Raw genomic sequence first — 16,415 nt, forward strand, 5'->3', positions numbered from 1 at the left:
ACAGTGAACATGAAAGTATACAGTTTACTTTGGAGGAAGAAACAGCGAATGGAGTCCCATTCCTGGATACAAGGGTGATTCGAACACTGGAAAATAGGCTGATTCTGGATTGGTACCGAAAACCAACAAGTTCAGGGAGATACATACACTATTTTTCTAATCATTCACATGGACAAAAGGTAGACATGATTTTAGGATTGAAGAATCGCATAGAAAAGGTTGCCCATCCAAGTCTAAGGCGGCAGAATCTGAGGTTGTTGATGCAGTTGATGCTAGAGAATGGATACCCAAAAAGGTTATTGTCCAGGTTGATTTATAATACCACTCCTTCGACACGGCCAACAAATGGAGAGAGGAGCGCATCCACCACTGTGGACACTGAGAACACGGGTAGAATTCTTTACTTGTCTATTCCCCTAATTAATGGTATGACAAAAGCATTAATTAACCTCTTAAAGACAACAGAAATTATGTTGATTCAGAAATCTTATTTTAAAATTGACAGATTATACAGTCGAGTGAAAGATAGGATGACTGTTGATAACATGAGTGGTGTGGTATATTGTATTCCTTGTTCAATATGCAGTGAGGTGTACATTGGTCAGACGTCTCAGCTTCTGAAGAGAAAGATTGCTCAACACAAAAGCGACATCAAGAATTCAAGTAAGATTTGTGCCCTAGCAGACCATACCCGGGACAAAGATCATCCAATGAATTATGATTCCACCAAAATCCTAGAAATTGAAGTTAGTGGAAGAAAAAGATGTTTCTTAGAGATGTATCATATTAAACGCCAAACCTGTTCGATGAACTACAGAAGGGATGTAAATAATATCAGCTCCATCTATTCTTATTTGATTCATTATGACCAGTTCGGTGGGAGAGAATTGGGTGGATCACATACAGAAGGAATTTCAACAAGTTCAGCAGTCGTAGGGATAACGTGAAAATGAATTCTGTGTTCTAGGCCATTTCTGTGAGAGGGGATTGGTTTCGGTTCATGGAATCTTTCAAAAAAATCGCATTTGTTCTGAGTTCGGTGAGAGTGAATTACTGCGACCAATGTGATTTAATGCTACTCTATGTTTCATCTGTCATGTGCGTGTATTCTGTGGCAAGTCTGGTTGACAACATTTTTGACAACCTCTCATTTTGTTGATTATTCTGTTTACCTATTTACTTATTATAATTGATTTCTACTCCTTCACTAACGAAGTATCAGATCTTTTTTCGCTGAAGTTGTTGATGTTCTTGTTAGTTGCTTTCTTGAGAGCTATTGATTTGTGTTCAAATAAGATCTTTACAACTCTGTATTTCGGTATGTACTATTTTTACATGATTTGTGATTGCCTTATTTTGACTGTTTTCTATTGCTATTGTAGAGTCCTGAAAAAGGTCCCCATCGGGATCGAAACGTCGACTAAATGAAATAAAGAAGAGTGACATTATAACACTTATCAATTTTCCCACACCCCTTATCTAACTTATAATTATTGTTGTGTATATTGGGAATTAAAATTGTTGATATTGTTAGAGTTCACCCTGTGTAACTCTTTTTTTAAACATGCCTACAACAAATCGATTAGTCCATCTAGCGGCAGCTAGATGAACTAGATTATATAGGACAATTGGTTCATCTAGCGGTGAATAGACGAACTAGCGTATGAAGGACGATCAGTCCTTCTAGCGGCCTATAGACAAACAGTCATAGAGGACAACTAGTCCACCTGGTGGTAAAGGAACGGTTAATGACCGTTACGTGAAATTTCCATGTTTCATTCGATGACTGAAAGTGGTGGATGTAACTCACGTGTTTTTCGATAAATCTGGTTAAAAAGAAAGTATAGTTAATGGTGTTGAATACGAGATATCTAAGTTGGTAGCAGAGCGAATAACTCTCAATTTTTGACAACAGTATTTTTGTCGATATCATTGTGAAATAATTGAAATAAATCCCATATAATAAAATGGATAACAACCAAGAATATGACGTTCCCATCAATACAGAAGCTCAAATTGAAGACCTTGATTGGATGGTTACATCTCCACACCAAGAAGAGGCAGTGAATAATACAGATTTGGCTACTTTAATAAAACAGCAAGTAGATGAAACTCTTGCCAATGAAGGGTTAGACTTTAACTGGGACTTCGTTCATTGAATCTACTAGATTTCCTAACTGAAGAATATGGAAGTTTGTCTCACAATATGCCTTTTGGTAATAGACTTCTTCATGATGCTCAAGCAATGCAATATTTAATATCAACACTATCTAAGGGGATTGCAAAAAGTCTGTTGAAAAGTAAAATCTGCTAATAGTAAATATAAACAGATCCTAGAAATGTTTTCTGGTCAAAAACATCAAGAATTTATTGTTATTGAAGAAAACTATAATAAGTTGCATTTTCGTAATTATGACTGTCCTATAAAATTCGTGACAGAATTTCAAAACAGTATCGAAGAATACAGAAAACTGGGAACAGTATTTGAAGATCTATTGCTTGCTAGATTCTTGGCAAAATTAAAATTGAGAATTGATATGAATCTGGAAATCTATATTCTAATTATTATAATATGATGAGAAGCTTGCCAGAACACCTGAGAAACTTCAATACTCGCATCCGAAAAAGGAAAAAATGAGAGTGAAGAAAGTTAAACATGGAAGAGAACTAAACACACAACCCCAATGAAGGAAATGAAGCATAATGAAAATCAGAACCAAAGAAGAAATATTGATTTCAAGAAAAGAATAAGCATGACTGATTTATTCTCCAAAGAAGAAATAGAAAAATGGATACCTATAGAATTGAAAAAAAAAAACCAAGGTGAGAAGTGTGGCACCTACTTCCACACTCAAAATGTATGTCCCTATCCAGGGTAACTCTGCTATAGGTTATAGGTATGTAAAGAAAGTGAGTATGAGAAGGATTTATAATGTATGATAGTGACTCGAACAGTAGAATCGGAGGGGGAATTGTGGCATGAAAGGTGTGCTCACATTTCCTCTACGTACTTGAATAAATTACGGAATGTGTCATCAGGTATGACGGAATTTATTTACAAAAAAAAAAAAAAAAAAAAGCAATGGAAAAATCCTCCACATGCTCTCTATCGAAATTAACTAGGAAAACGATAAACAAAGCCAGAAATGGGTCAAATAGATCATGTGAAATAATTCACACAGATTTAATTGGTCTAATCACACCAGCCACATTTGTTAACAAGAATAAATATATTCTAACCTTTCTTGATAATTATACTTGCTTTTTGCAAACTTTTGTATTAAAATCCAAAATACAAGTACCTGAGTGTTTAGAGCAAAGTTTAAGAACTTTAAAATCAATGTGTTCTGAGAAATATTCATTTAAACTTATAAGATGTCACAATGGAATAGAATTCACAGGCAATGTGACTACATTAATACTTGATAAGTACAATATTGAATTACAAACAGCTGAACCATATACTCAGAACATAATGGTACAATTGAAAGATTGAATCGCACTTAAGAAGAACGCATTCGAGCTTTACTTGTAAGTTCAGGATTTTCACTATCTTTTTGGGGCCTAGCTACTCAATGCGCAACTTATTTGTACAACAAAACCCCTTTTAACAAGAGCAATTTACTGACTTCATTAAAGCACTGTTTATGTTGATGTACTTCATTGCCCAAAATTACCCTTATAAAATAATAATCTTTATTCTCTGATCAGAAATGTTAAGATAACTATTCTAGATATTATTGGATGCAATATGAAACTGTTTTTTATTAGGGCTGAAACTTATAAGTAAGTAAGTAGGTGAGTTTATTGATAAATAGGAATAATAATAATTATAAGTTGTCTTTTCAGAGAAATCTACCACTTGTTTGTGTATTCGAAGCGATCTGAAACTCTGTTTCGAGAAAGCTACCACTTGATTGACTATTCGAGCTATCTGAAACTCTGTTTCGAGAAAGCTACTACTTGATTGATTATTCGAGCTATCTGAAACTATGTTTCGAGAAAGCTACTACTTGATTGATTATTCGAGCTATCTGAAACTATGTTTCGAGAAAGCTACTACTTGATTGATTATTCGAGCTATCTGAAACTATGTTTCGAGAAAGCTACTACTTGATTGATTATTCGAGCTATCTGAAACTATGTTTCGAGAAAGCTACTACTTGATTGATTATTCGAGCTATCTGAAACTATGTTTCGAGAAAGCTACTATTCGAGCTATCTGAAACTCTGTTTCGAGAAAGCTACCACTTGATTGACTATTCGAGCTATCTGAAACTCTGTTTCGAGAAAGCTATCACTTGATTGACTATTCGAGCTATCTGAAACTATGTTTCGAGAAAGCTACTACTTGATTAATTATTCAAAGCGATCTGAAACTCTGTTTCTAGAAAGCTACCATTAATAATAATAATAATAAGTTTATTAATTTCAATGATTATTCGTACAAAATATTGAAATATTACACAAATAAAAATGAAACGAGTCACAAGAAAAAAGAATATAATAATTATGAGAAGACTTATTTAGAACAATAAACCCTGAACTCCTCGACTGAGTAAGGTTCACACTGCACAATTAGCCTGAATTATTCTCTTAAAGGTCCCGTGATTAGAAATGACCTGTAGATGTTTCGGTAATACATTAAATAACTTGATTGCCATGTATTCTGTACCCCTTTCACGTAAAGAAGAAGAATGAATAGGGAAAAAGTACGGAACACTTTGCCTTGTATTATTAACATTTTTGAATTCTACAGAATAATTTTGATTTTTATGGAAAAATGTAAGTATTTTGTATAAATATAGTCCATAGAAAGTGAGAAAATTATGTTTTCTAAATAGTCCACGACAAGAATGCCTATTGTTGAGTCTTAGCATAGATCTAAATGTCCATTTTTGGCAAATGAAAAGGTTATCAGAGTGGATGGAGCATCCCCAGAAAATTATACCGTAAGAAAGTAAAGATTGGTAATTAGCAAAATATAGAACTTTCAGGACATGAAAGTTAACCTGATCTCTCAGAATGAAAAGAGTAAAAGAGACTGAATTCAGCCTTTTTCTAAGCTGATCAATATGTATGTCCCATCTCAGACTCTTGTCTAAAGTAATACCAAGGAAACTCACTGAATCCCTCACCGGTATCTGGTTATCGACATCACCAACAAATTTCGGGAAAACAATTTTTGATCTGTATGACCGGAAAAAAAAAACACTCGCTTTTTTGTAGATTGATTTTTAGTTTGTTGTTGTTTGTTTGATTGGTCGGAAAGATCTGAGAATATGACTAGAAATATACCACTTGATTGATTGTTCGAAGCTATCTGAAACTCTGTTTCTAGAAAGCTAATACTTGATTGATTGTTCGAAGCGATCTGAAACTATGTTTCTAGAATTATTATTAATTATTAAGAACAAAATGAAACTGTACTTTATTATAGCTGAAACTTATAAGGTTTATGTCTTTTCAAATAAAGAACCAACTCGATTTGCAGCGAAATAGTATTCTGAAGCGAAAATTCGGATTAAAAAAAAGAAAAAAAAAAAAAAAAGATTTTAATGAATTTTCTCTCTTTTACCTTGTCGGCATGGGAGGGGGTGTTAGAGTTCACCCTGTGTAACTCTTTTTTTAAACATGCCTACAACAAATCGATTAGTCCATCTAGCGGCAGCTAGATGAACTAGATTATAGAGGACAATTGGTTCATCTAGCGGTGAATAGACGAACTAGCGTATGAAGGACGATCAGTCCTTCTAGCGGCCTATAGACAAACAGTCATAGAGGACAACTAGTCCACCTGGTGGTAAAGGAACGGTTAATGACCGTTACGTGAAATTTCCATGTTTCATTCGATGACTGAAAGTGGTGGATGTAACTCACGTGTTTTTCGATAAATCTGGTTAAAAAGAAAGTATAGTTAATGGTGTTGAATACGAGATATCTAAGTGATATATATATATATATATATATATATATATATATATATATATATATATATATATATATATATATATATATATATATATATATATATATATATATATATATATATATATATATATATATATATATATATATATATATATATATATATATATATATTAACGTCCCTCTGAAGCGCTTTGGCAAAAAAAAATGCCCGGCACTAGGAGTTACCTGCCCTATATGGTGATTGTGAGAGAGAGAGAGAGAGTATATATATATATATATATATATATATATATATATATATATATATATATATATATATATATATATATATATATATATATATATATATATATATATATATATATATAAATTTTCTTTTTCCAATGGGGACCTTCTTTAGGATATATATATATATATATATATATATATATATATATATAAATTTTCTTTTTCCAATGGGGACCTTCTTCAGGAATCTATATATATATATATATATAAATATATATATATATATATATATAAATTTTCTTTTTCCAATGGGGACCTTCTTCAGGAATCTATATATATATATATATATATATATATATATATATATATATATATATATTGTCTCCAGATAACAGTCGTACTATAAATATCGTGAATCTTTAAGGGAATTCGACTGAAAGTGAAAGTTCTTTTTGTGTATGTAATTTTAATTTTAATTGTTAAAATTGTAGTAACCCTGAGGAAAGAACTAACCAGTTCCGAAAGCTTGGTATGAATAAAGAGTAAAACTGAAATCCTTCTTATCAGTCGAATTCCCTTAAAGATTCACGATATATATATATATATATATATATATATATATATATATATATATATATATATATATATATATATATATATATATATATATATATATATGACAGTTATTGTATTATTCAGTGCTTCCACATTCCCATTATACCTCCTACCTGCTTCTATTTCCAAGAGTTGTATCGTACTTTTAATGCTTGAACTTATGTGTTTTGGTGTCAGACCTTTCCTTTTACACTCCAGTAGGAAGATACGACTGTTGTAGGCTGATGCTAACTTGCTGTTCTGTGTGCTCCATCTTCTCAGTTGTGTTGCTATTTCTTGACTGTACCTCACAGATATTTCCCTATAAAATCCCATTTGTGATACAAGTACATTATTGCAGAAATGGGATTTTATAGGGAAATATCTGTGAGGTACAGTCAAGAAATAGCAACACAACTGAGAAGATGAAGCACACAGAACAGCAAGTTAGCATCAGCCTACAACAGTCGTATCTTCCTACTGGAGTGTAAAAGGAAAGGTCTGACACCAAAACACATAAGTTCAAGCATTAAAAGTACGATACAACTCTTGGAAATAGAAGCAGGTAGGAGGTATAATGGGAATGTGGAAGCACTGAATAATACAATAACTGTCAAAATTATTAGAGCAGAAATAAGCCATATAAATTACAAAATAAACTATTTAGAGCGAAGTAATAGAAAGTTGATGGAAGAAATAAAGAAAAAACTACCTTTGGAGATCATCATAGAATTTAAACGTAGACAAAAAGCAAGTTACAACAAAAAATTTCATCAAGTTAAACAACGAAATCTAAAAAAGGTGAAAAACCTTGAGAACATCAACAAAAATAAGTTAGTGGTACAAGAAAAATGGTTTAGAAACCTTACAATAACAGAGATTCCACCAAATGTGGAGAAACTTCTTTCACTGGGTTCAAAATTCAACTTACCAGTTGTGACAAAGGACATCCGAATGTTTAGACTCATTGCAGACATAGAAGACATACTTCAGAAAACAATGGAAAGCAAACGAGACTTACTTAGGTCAAAAGTGACAGGTATTGTTACAGGCCATGTTCATGCTAGAAAATTTGAAAAAACACATATGGACCAAATCTACACTGAAACAAGGGTTTTTCTCAAGTCAAATCCACATCTAACTGTATTGAACAGTGATAAAGGAGGTGTAACAGTGGTTATGGACAGAAACGATTACGAACAAAAAATGAAAGAAATATTACAGTCGGATTGCTTCATAAAGTTAAGAAATGATCCAACCCTTATGACCCAAAATAAATCCAATAAATATATAGCACAGTTAGAAAACCTAAATATATTAAGTCCCATAAGAGCAAAAACTTTAAAAAAGTACAATTCAACCTGTCCAAAAATGTACGGAAACCCCAAAATACACAAAGAAGGAATACCCATGAGACCAATAGTTTCAACTATAAATGGACCAATGACAAATATCTGTAAGATAGTAACTGACATTTTAAGTAAATCATATGACAAAAATAATGATTACTATGTGAAGGACTCTTTCCAATTTGCTGAGTTCATAAATAACTTCCAACTGCCTGAAGATTATGTCATTGTATCATTGGATGTAGTAAATTTATTCGGAAACATCTCAAACGACTTAATATTGAAGATCATCGAACAAAAATGGCATACAATAGGACAGAACACCGAAGTTCCAAGAGAACTATTTATCGAACTAGTCAACTTCATTCTTACACATAACCAATTTTCATATAAAGATGAATGGTACCAACAGACTTTTGGATGTTCAATGGGTTCCGAGGCAAGTCCCATACTCGCACAATATATCATGGACGATTTATTAAATGAAGTCATCAAAAAACTCAATTACAGATTAGCATTCCTTAAAAAATTCGTAGATGATCTCATCACTGCACTACCTGAATCAGAAAAAGAAAACACTCTGGAAATTTTCAATAGTTATGATCCAAACTTAAAATTCACGATTGAAAAGGAAGATGAAAAAAGATCCGTTCCATTCTTAGACACAAGATTATATAGAGTAGAAGGTAAAATTCATTTGAATTTGTACAAAAAACCCACTGCCTCAAACAAGATTATAAATTACCACTCAGACCATCCAATGAAAATGAAACTAAATAGCATAAAAGAGATGAATAGAAGAATAGAGAAAATTTGCCACCCAACATTTATAAAAGACTCCAAAGAGTAGTTGAAGAAGATTCAAGAAGAAAATTCCTATCCATCAAGATTAATATCGAAAATATTATATTCAACACACCATGACAACAATGTAGAAGAAGCTCCTCCACCAGAAAATCCAACAACAGATGAAATTAAATTTGGAAGTATGCCAAACATCAAGAATCTTACGAATAAAATCATAAACTGCTTCAAGGAAGAGAATATAAAAATAGCTCAATACAATGTAAAGTCAGTAAAAAGCCTGTACAGCAAATTAAAAGATCAAACACCAAAAATGGTTCAATCAAATGTGATTTACAAGGTTGAGTGTAAGGATTGTAATGGAAAATATGTGGGACAGACAACACAATGGTTAAAAAACAGAATATCACTACACAAGAGTGACATTAGAAAAGAAAATCAAAGATGTGCTTTGGCAAAACACTCCATTGAAAGAAAACATGAATTCGATTTCGATCAAGTTGAGATTCTGGACAAGCATGCAAACTATAACAAAAGGCTGATACTGGAGATGGTCCACATTAACAAGGAAACTGACGTAGTTAACAAGAAGTCAGACACTCAAAATTTAAGTAACATTTATACATACCTACTTACCTGCCCAAATAGAGAACCATATTATGAAGGCCCTAGAGATGAATGATGACGAGATAAGATATTGGATTTTCTGTATATTCTTTGTATGTTTTTCTTGTTTTTCTTTTGTTTTCGAGATTATTATAGTCATTAAATAAGAAAATATTACATTAGAAATAATCGTACATCAAACTGGTTAAAAAAATCATAAAACCAAGTCCAAAATAAAATTAGTTATTAACAAATCGGAAATTTTCAGTATGTCAAATATTTTTCTTTTGTTTTTAAAGTTGTTATAGTTATTACATAAGACAATGTTACAATTAAAAATAATCATACATCAAAACTGGTTAAAAAATCATACAACCAAGTCCAAAATAAAAATTAATTACTAACAAGTCGAGAATTGTCAATATGTCAAATGTCAGACAGTAAACTGAATGAAAGAGGAAAGAGAAAAAACGATTAAAATTATAAAATTAATGCGTAGTATTACACGAAGTAGGAGAAGATTGTATTTTGGCTAGTTTAAAGTTTAAGAATTTCAAAATTTCGAAAAATTATCAATATAAGAGTTATAAGAATCTCAAATTCTGTAAGTTTGTGTGTTTCTTTTTATTTGATAAAAACCTTTGTAGTAGCCCTGAGGATGGAATAAAATATTCCGAAAGCTTGGCAAGAGAAAAAAGAGTTTTTCTTTATTAAACCTGGTCGAGACCCTTAGGAAAGCAACTTCAAATATAAACGACCGTGATACAAGTACATTATATATATATATATATATATATATATATATATATATATAGGTTGAACACAGTTCTTATTCTCCCACTGATCATTACCACCAACGGATTGGTGGAAAGTCACCTTCCAGACAATATAAAACTCCTTGATCTAGACCTTGAGTTGATCAGCACAGCTCAGAAGGAGGTAATACTGTGGACAACAAGGATTGTCAGGATGGTTTTGACAACAACCTAGGAGAGCCTTGGTCGTGAGTCGACCCGGCTCTTTTCTACGGAGCTAACCCATTATGGTGAATAAAAAAAAAAAAAAAAAATATATATATATATATATATATATATATATATATATATATATATATATATATATATATATATATATATATATATATATATATATATATATATATATATATATATATATATATATATATATAAATAATCCCGGCACTACCATTGATTACAAACCCCACGAGGTTATATACAAACAAAAAAGATAGTAATTGAAGTACTAGCCAACTCCGTTTGAAAATGAAGTTATTTGAATGTGCTCACCTCAACTCCTCGATTTGATTTCTAATGACTGAGCTTTGGCGCATCTCTGATAATAAGAAAATACTTCATTAAAATCAACATTCTTTTTGAAAAGTCCAGATCACCCATAAAGCCCATTTTTAACAAAGTTTCCACAAAATAGTCCCATTATAATGACAACAATCAATATCCCACTAAAGACTACTGCAATCGAACATTACTGTATTCTTCTTCATGTCATTCAAACTCACATAGCACTAGGTACATACTACACAAATCTTATGTGTTTGAGATTGAGATCTTTTCTGTGCAGAGATGGTCTTGCATCCCTCAAATTCAACGTTATGTCCTGTTTCAGAGTAATGTTTGAATAAGGCAGATGTTGGATCTCCTTGGCGAATTGCGAGTTGATGCTCATATACTCTTTTAGTTATACGTCTGTTGGTTTGTCCTATGTATGTTCTACGACATGTGAAACATGGTATTTCACATACACCTTGAGACACGTTATCGATCGTATCCTTTGGTGTTCAAAGAAATTTGGAAATTTTGCTATCGGCTGTGAAAACTGTTTTTATGTCCTGTTTTTATAGGATGCGACTGATTTTGTCAGTGACACCTTTGATAAAAGGTAGAAAAGCTTTATAAGGGAAATTTTCTGGAAGATTTTTGGTTTATTGTGTATGGGTCTGACGTCATTAATGGCTTTCTGAACTTGTTGACTATTGAAGCCATTCTGTTGTAGGGCGGTTTGGAGTATGTTGATTTCTTTTGGAATGTGTATGCTATCTGTCAGTTTCATGGATCTTCATGATGTTCGATAAAGAAGATTAGGTACGCAATGAAAATGAGGAGGATGAACAGATTGAGATTTTGGAAGGAATAACTGCAAAAAAAACAACGAACGCAAAAGATATGCTTTTTGGAATGCTTGGAAAAATTTGATGAGGCAGTTAACCGATGAGTTGAAACTTGCAATTCGAGATAATTGGAAACAAATGGACAAAAAAATTGAAGTTCATGAAATAGAAACAGTGAATAAATTAATTGAATTCCAAGATGAATATGATAACAAAAAAAAAGATCAACATAAAAGAATAGATAAGATTGAAATGAAAATAGAAGAAACACAAGAAAAATTAGGAGTTATTAATGAGATGCTGGGAAATTCTGAGGAAGAAATTGAGAATTGTAAAAAAATTTATTGAAATTTGAACAACAGGACAGAAAATTCACAAAGAATGTAAGAGAAATGATACAACAAGAAATAAGAAAGAATATGAATATACAAATATCCAATGTTTTATTCTTCTTCTTCTTCGTCAGCCTTCCCTTATCCACTCCTGGGCGTAGGCCTCTTTCATGTTCCTCCATGCTGTCCTGTCCTGAGCTATCTGAAACCATCTATTTCCTGCGTACTGCTTTATATCATCAAGCCATCTTCTCTGTGGTCTACCTACACTGCGTTTCGTCTTTCTTTTTTTTTTTTTCTCTTCAGCATCGACTACTGAGGTCATTAGCCGCCTGAGACTCATGATTTCAGCTGCTCGAAAGCTCAGGTTCATTGCCTGTACAAAGTCTCAATATAAAACAAATCCAGACGAAACAAGTGAAGAAACGATCAGATACTAAAACATGGTTATAAACATATACACACATATAGATGTAGAAGATATAAATAAATAAATATATAAATAAATAAGAAATGAATATATAAATACATAAGAAATAAATATATAAATACATAGAAAGATGAATAAGTGAGTAGTATACCCGCGTTATAATGGCTCAGTAGGTTTCATATAAGGTGAATTAGAAAAGTAGCTATCTACGCAACTTTTAGATAAGTTTGTATACGTTTATCTCTTTCAGAAACCTAATTGTGTTTTTAATATCATGAAATCCACAAAGGTTATCCTTTAGTTCAGGTCCGATATTACAGTATATTCTTGCAGTTCTATATGCAGAGCATTCACAGATTATGTGAGTCAGTGTCAGTGGTTCCCTGCAATGTACGCAGATTGGTTGTTGCTCACCTCTAAGAAGGTATCCATGTGTATGTAAGGTATGGCCTATTCTGAGTCGGGTTACTTTCGTTCTTTCTTCTCTTGTCATCTGTAACTCATGTGTAGGTACAGAGGCATTGATGCATGGATGAATTATTTTTAGTTTGGTATTTTTGTTCGACCACATTTCTTGCCATTTTTCGACAAGCTTCTGATTTACGAATCTCAATGCATCAGCTCTTTTGAGTAGACACAGGTCTTGGCTAGAATTGTGGGCTGCTTGATATGCAGCCTGGTCCGCACATTCATTTCCTTCTATTCCCACGTGGCTTGGTGCCCAAACAAAGGTCACGTCAACTTCCTGCTCCTGCAGGTAAAGAAGAAGACATTTAATATTTCTAGTTATAGGATCCTTAGCGTATATTGGGGCGAGTGACTGCAGTGTGCTCCGTGAATCGGTTACAATCATAACCCGAGTTGAACTCTTTCCGACAGCACAATATAACAGGGCCTGCCATATCGCATATTGCTCAGCGAAGTAGACAGAGGACATTGGATGAAGTGTCCAGGAATGACTCTCGTTGTTTGTATAAAATGCACTTCCAACGCCATCTGCAGTTTTTGACCCATCTGTGTAAATTAACTGGGCGGAACCACAATCGGACCGTAGGAAACTGAATGACTGCCTTATTGCTTCATGGTTTATATTTCTCTTGCTGAACCTATCCATATCGAATCTGATCTTAGTACTTGAGATCAGCCAAGGAGGTCTATCGCGAATATTCTCTGAAAAAATTTGTGGCAGAAGAATGTTTTCTTCTTCCAAGTATTTATTGGAACGAATTATAGCTGGACGTGTTATAGTTGGCCTCCTCCTATATTTGGCTATTTTTTGTTCTTTTTGAAGGATCGTTCTTGGTCGTTCTTGGTCGCCAGTGTGTCACTTTATATGTCCATCTCGATTTGTCTTGTCGAGCCACGTGTCCTACCCACTGCCACTTCAATTCTGCAACACGCGCTATAATATTTACGAGCCTGGTTCTTTGTCGGATTTCTTCGTTCCTTTTTCTGTCTCTAAGACTGACGTTGAGCATAGTTCTTTCCATAGCTCTCTGCATCACCCTCAGCTGGTTTGCGGTTTTCTTAGTTATTGCCATCGTTTCCAGGCCATATGTCGCTACTGGTAAAATGCAGGCATCGAAAACTCTGTTTTTAAGGTTTACTGGGATGTCGTTATTCCTGAATATATACTTCATCCTTCCAAAAGCCATCCACGTTAGCCTGATTCTTCTTTTTATCTCTGCTGTTTGGTTTTTTTTGCCGATTCTTATTGAGTGTCCTAAATATATATATTCTTCTACATTTTCGAGTTGTGTGCCGTCAATGTTTATGTGTTCTGTGGTGTTGTTGATGAGTTTGGTCTTCGAAACATTAATTTTCAAACCGACTTTTTTCAGAGCATCACTAAGTTGTTTTAACATCTCGCTCAATTCCTGCATGTTGCTACTTATTAGGACGATGTCATCAGCAAAACGAAGATGGTTTAAGTAGGATCCATCTATATTTATACCTTTCGTTTCCCACTCCAACGATTTAAACACATTCTCCAGCGCCAACGTAAACAGTTTCGGTGATATAGTGTCGCCCTGACGTATTCCTCTACCTATTCTGATCTTATCCGTCTTTAAGTCATCGTTAATTTTGACCTGGAACGTGGCATTTTTATATATATTCTGCAGTAATTGTGTATAACGAGAATCAATTCTGGCATCATGCACTGCCTGTGTGAATGCCCACGTCTCTATAGAATCGAACGCCTTATGAAAATCGATAAATGCCAGATATAGGGGTACATTGTATTCAGTTGTTTTCTCTATTAATGTTCTTATAGTCTGTAGGTGGTCGATTGTACTGAACCCCCGGCAAAACCCCGCTTGTTCTACAGGTTGGTAGTCGTCGAATTTGTTGATCAGCCTGTTGGTGATTATTTTTGTGAGCAGCTTGTACAGGTGTGACAGAAGGCTTATTGGTCGGTAGTTTTCTATATAATCACTCTTCCTTTTTTTGAACAGCAGAATAACTTCTGCGTTTTTCCAAGTATCAGGAATATTGCCCTCGTGCAAACATTTATTTAGAAGAATTTGCAGGGGCCTTTCGATAACTTCTTCTGCCATTTTTATCATCTCACTTGTGATTCTATCTTCTCCGGGACTTCTTCTATTCTTCATATTCTTCAGTGAAGCCCTTATTTCTTGTTGGGATATCTCTGGAATATCCTCAGATCCCACATTGCGAACTATCCCACGTTCAACTGTTGGAGCAGACTCGATGGAGGTGTAGAGAGCTGTATAAAATGTCCTGATGTGTTCGACTATACTTTTGTTATCTGTTATCACATTTCCCTGCTGGTCATTCATTTTGGTTATTCTATGTTTGCCTTGTGATAATTTCGACCTTAAAACCCTCATGTTTGAATTTTCTTCTATTTCATTTTCGATAACTTTGGCATTGTATGCTCTGATGTCTCTTCTCACTTCTTTATGTATTATTTTATTCAATTCCTTATAGGCATGCGTATCTCTGGGCATTCTTCTCAATGTTTTATTGAATACAGAGAATTCACAATTCATTCAGTTGTGTGATTTACAATTATTTCTAAGTAACAGCAGCAAGATCAGATGTTGTGTTATTTATGAAACAAGGTTCTACATAGGTTACGGCTGAAACAAACGGTGAGCACTAGCCCTTTTTGCCAATTGGATGCGTCCATAGCTTTTTCATACTCTGAGCTAGGCAATAGAACCTAAAACGACGAGTAACTCTCAGGATATCTTGACATCACAGAAATTTTTAGTTGGAAGACTTTGAAGATTATCAGCATTCCCGAACACAACATTACTTAGAAAGTACAAAAGATTTGATGTCAAGATATTATATCCCACATCAGCCTGTAATCAAAGAAGGACGCAATACAACCGTTAAGAGGTGTATTCGATGCGAGTTCAAAAACCTGTACTGGACTGCAGAAATCGAAAAAAAGTACAAGCTGGTGAAATTAGATAGCGATAATCAGCCATTACCTTCAGTACTTAGGAGAAAAAACAGGGGCGATCCTATACAAACTCACGAATTAACTACAGTAACCACGGCACAGTACTGCTAGCATTTCTTATTCAGGCGAAAATGCTAATGCATATTATATGGAAGAACAACACTTCATGGGACGAAACACCACAACAGCAAATAAGGAACGCTTGGAAAAACTTCAAAATCGAGCTTCCAAAACTAGAAGAAAATCATATTGTCATCATATTCACGTTGGTATTGACGTCATTAGAATCATTTTATATATATCATACTTGTTAGTTTTAGGAATGAAGTGCATTTTACACACGATCTGCTTTTCAGTCACAACCCTTGAGTCCTTGAAAAACCCACTATCTTAAAACTCAAGGTAATGTTGTGACGCAAACCCAACAGTTAACTTTGGTAAAATGTTACAATTCGCACCACTCTTTACTATTGTTCGCTTAAAATAACCGCATTCAAGAATAATAATTTGCAGAGACTCGCTCGCACCGACTTTCTTGCTTGACGACATGTTGAAGAAT

The 16,415-nt window shown here is 33.7% G+C and overlaps 1 protein-coding gene across 1 annotated transcript in view; it reads left to right on the forward strand.

Moving 5' to 3' along the window:
* The window catches only part of LOC123673717 (vitamin D3 receptor-like), a 307,940-nt gene that overhangs the window by 288,753 nt on the left and 2,772 nt on the right, over positions 1 to 16,415 (forward strand). The window lies entirely within an intron of this gene.

This window comes from Harmonia axyridis, chromosome 2 (assembly GCF_914767665.1).
Source record: "Harmonia axyridis chromosome 2, icHarAxyr1.1, whole genome shotgun sequence".
NCBI lineage: Eukaryota > Metazoa > Arthropoda > Insecta > Coleoptera > Coccinellidae > Harmonia > Harmonia axyridis.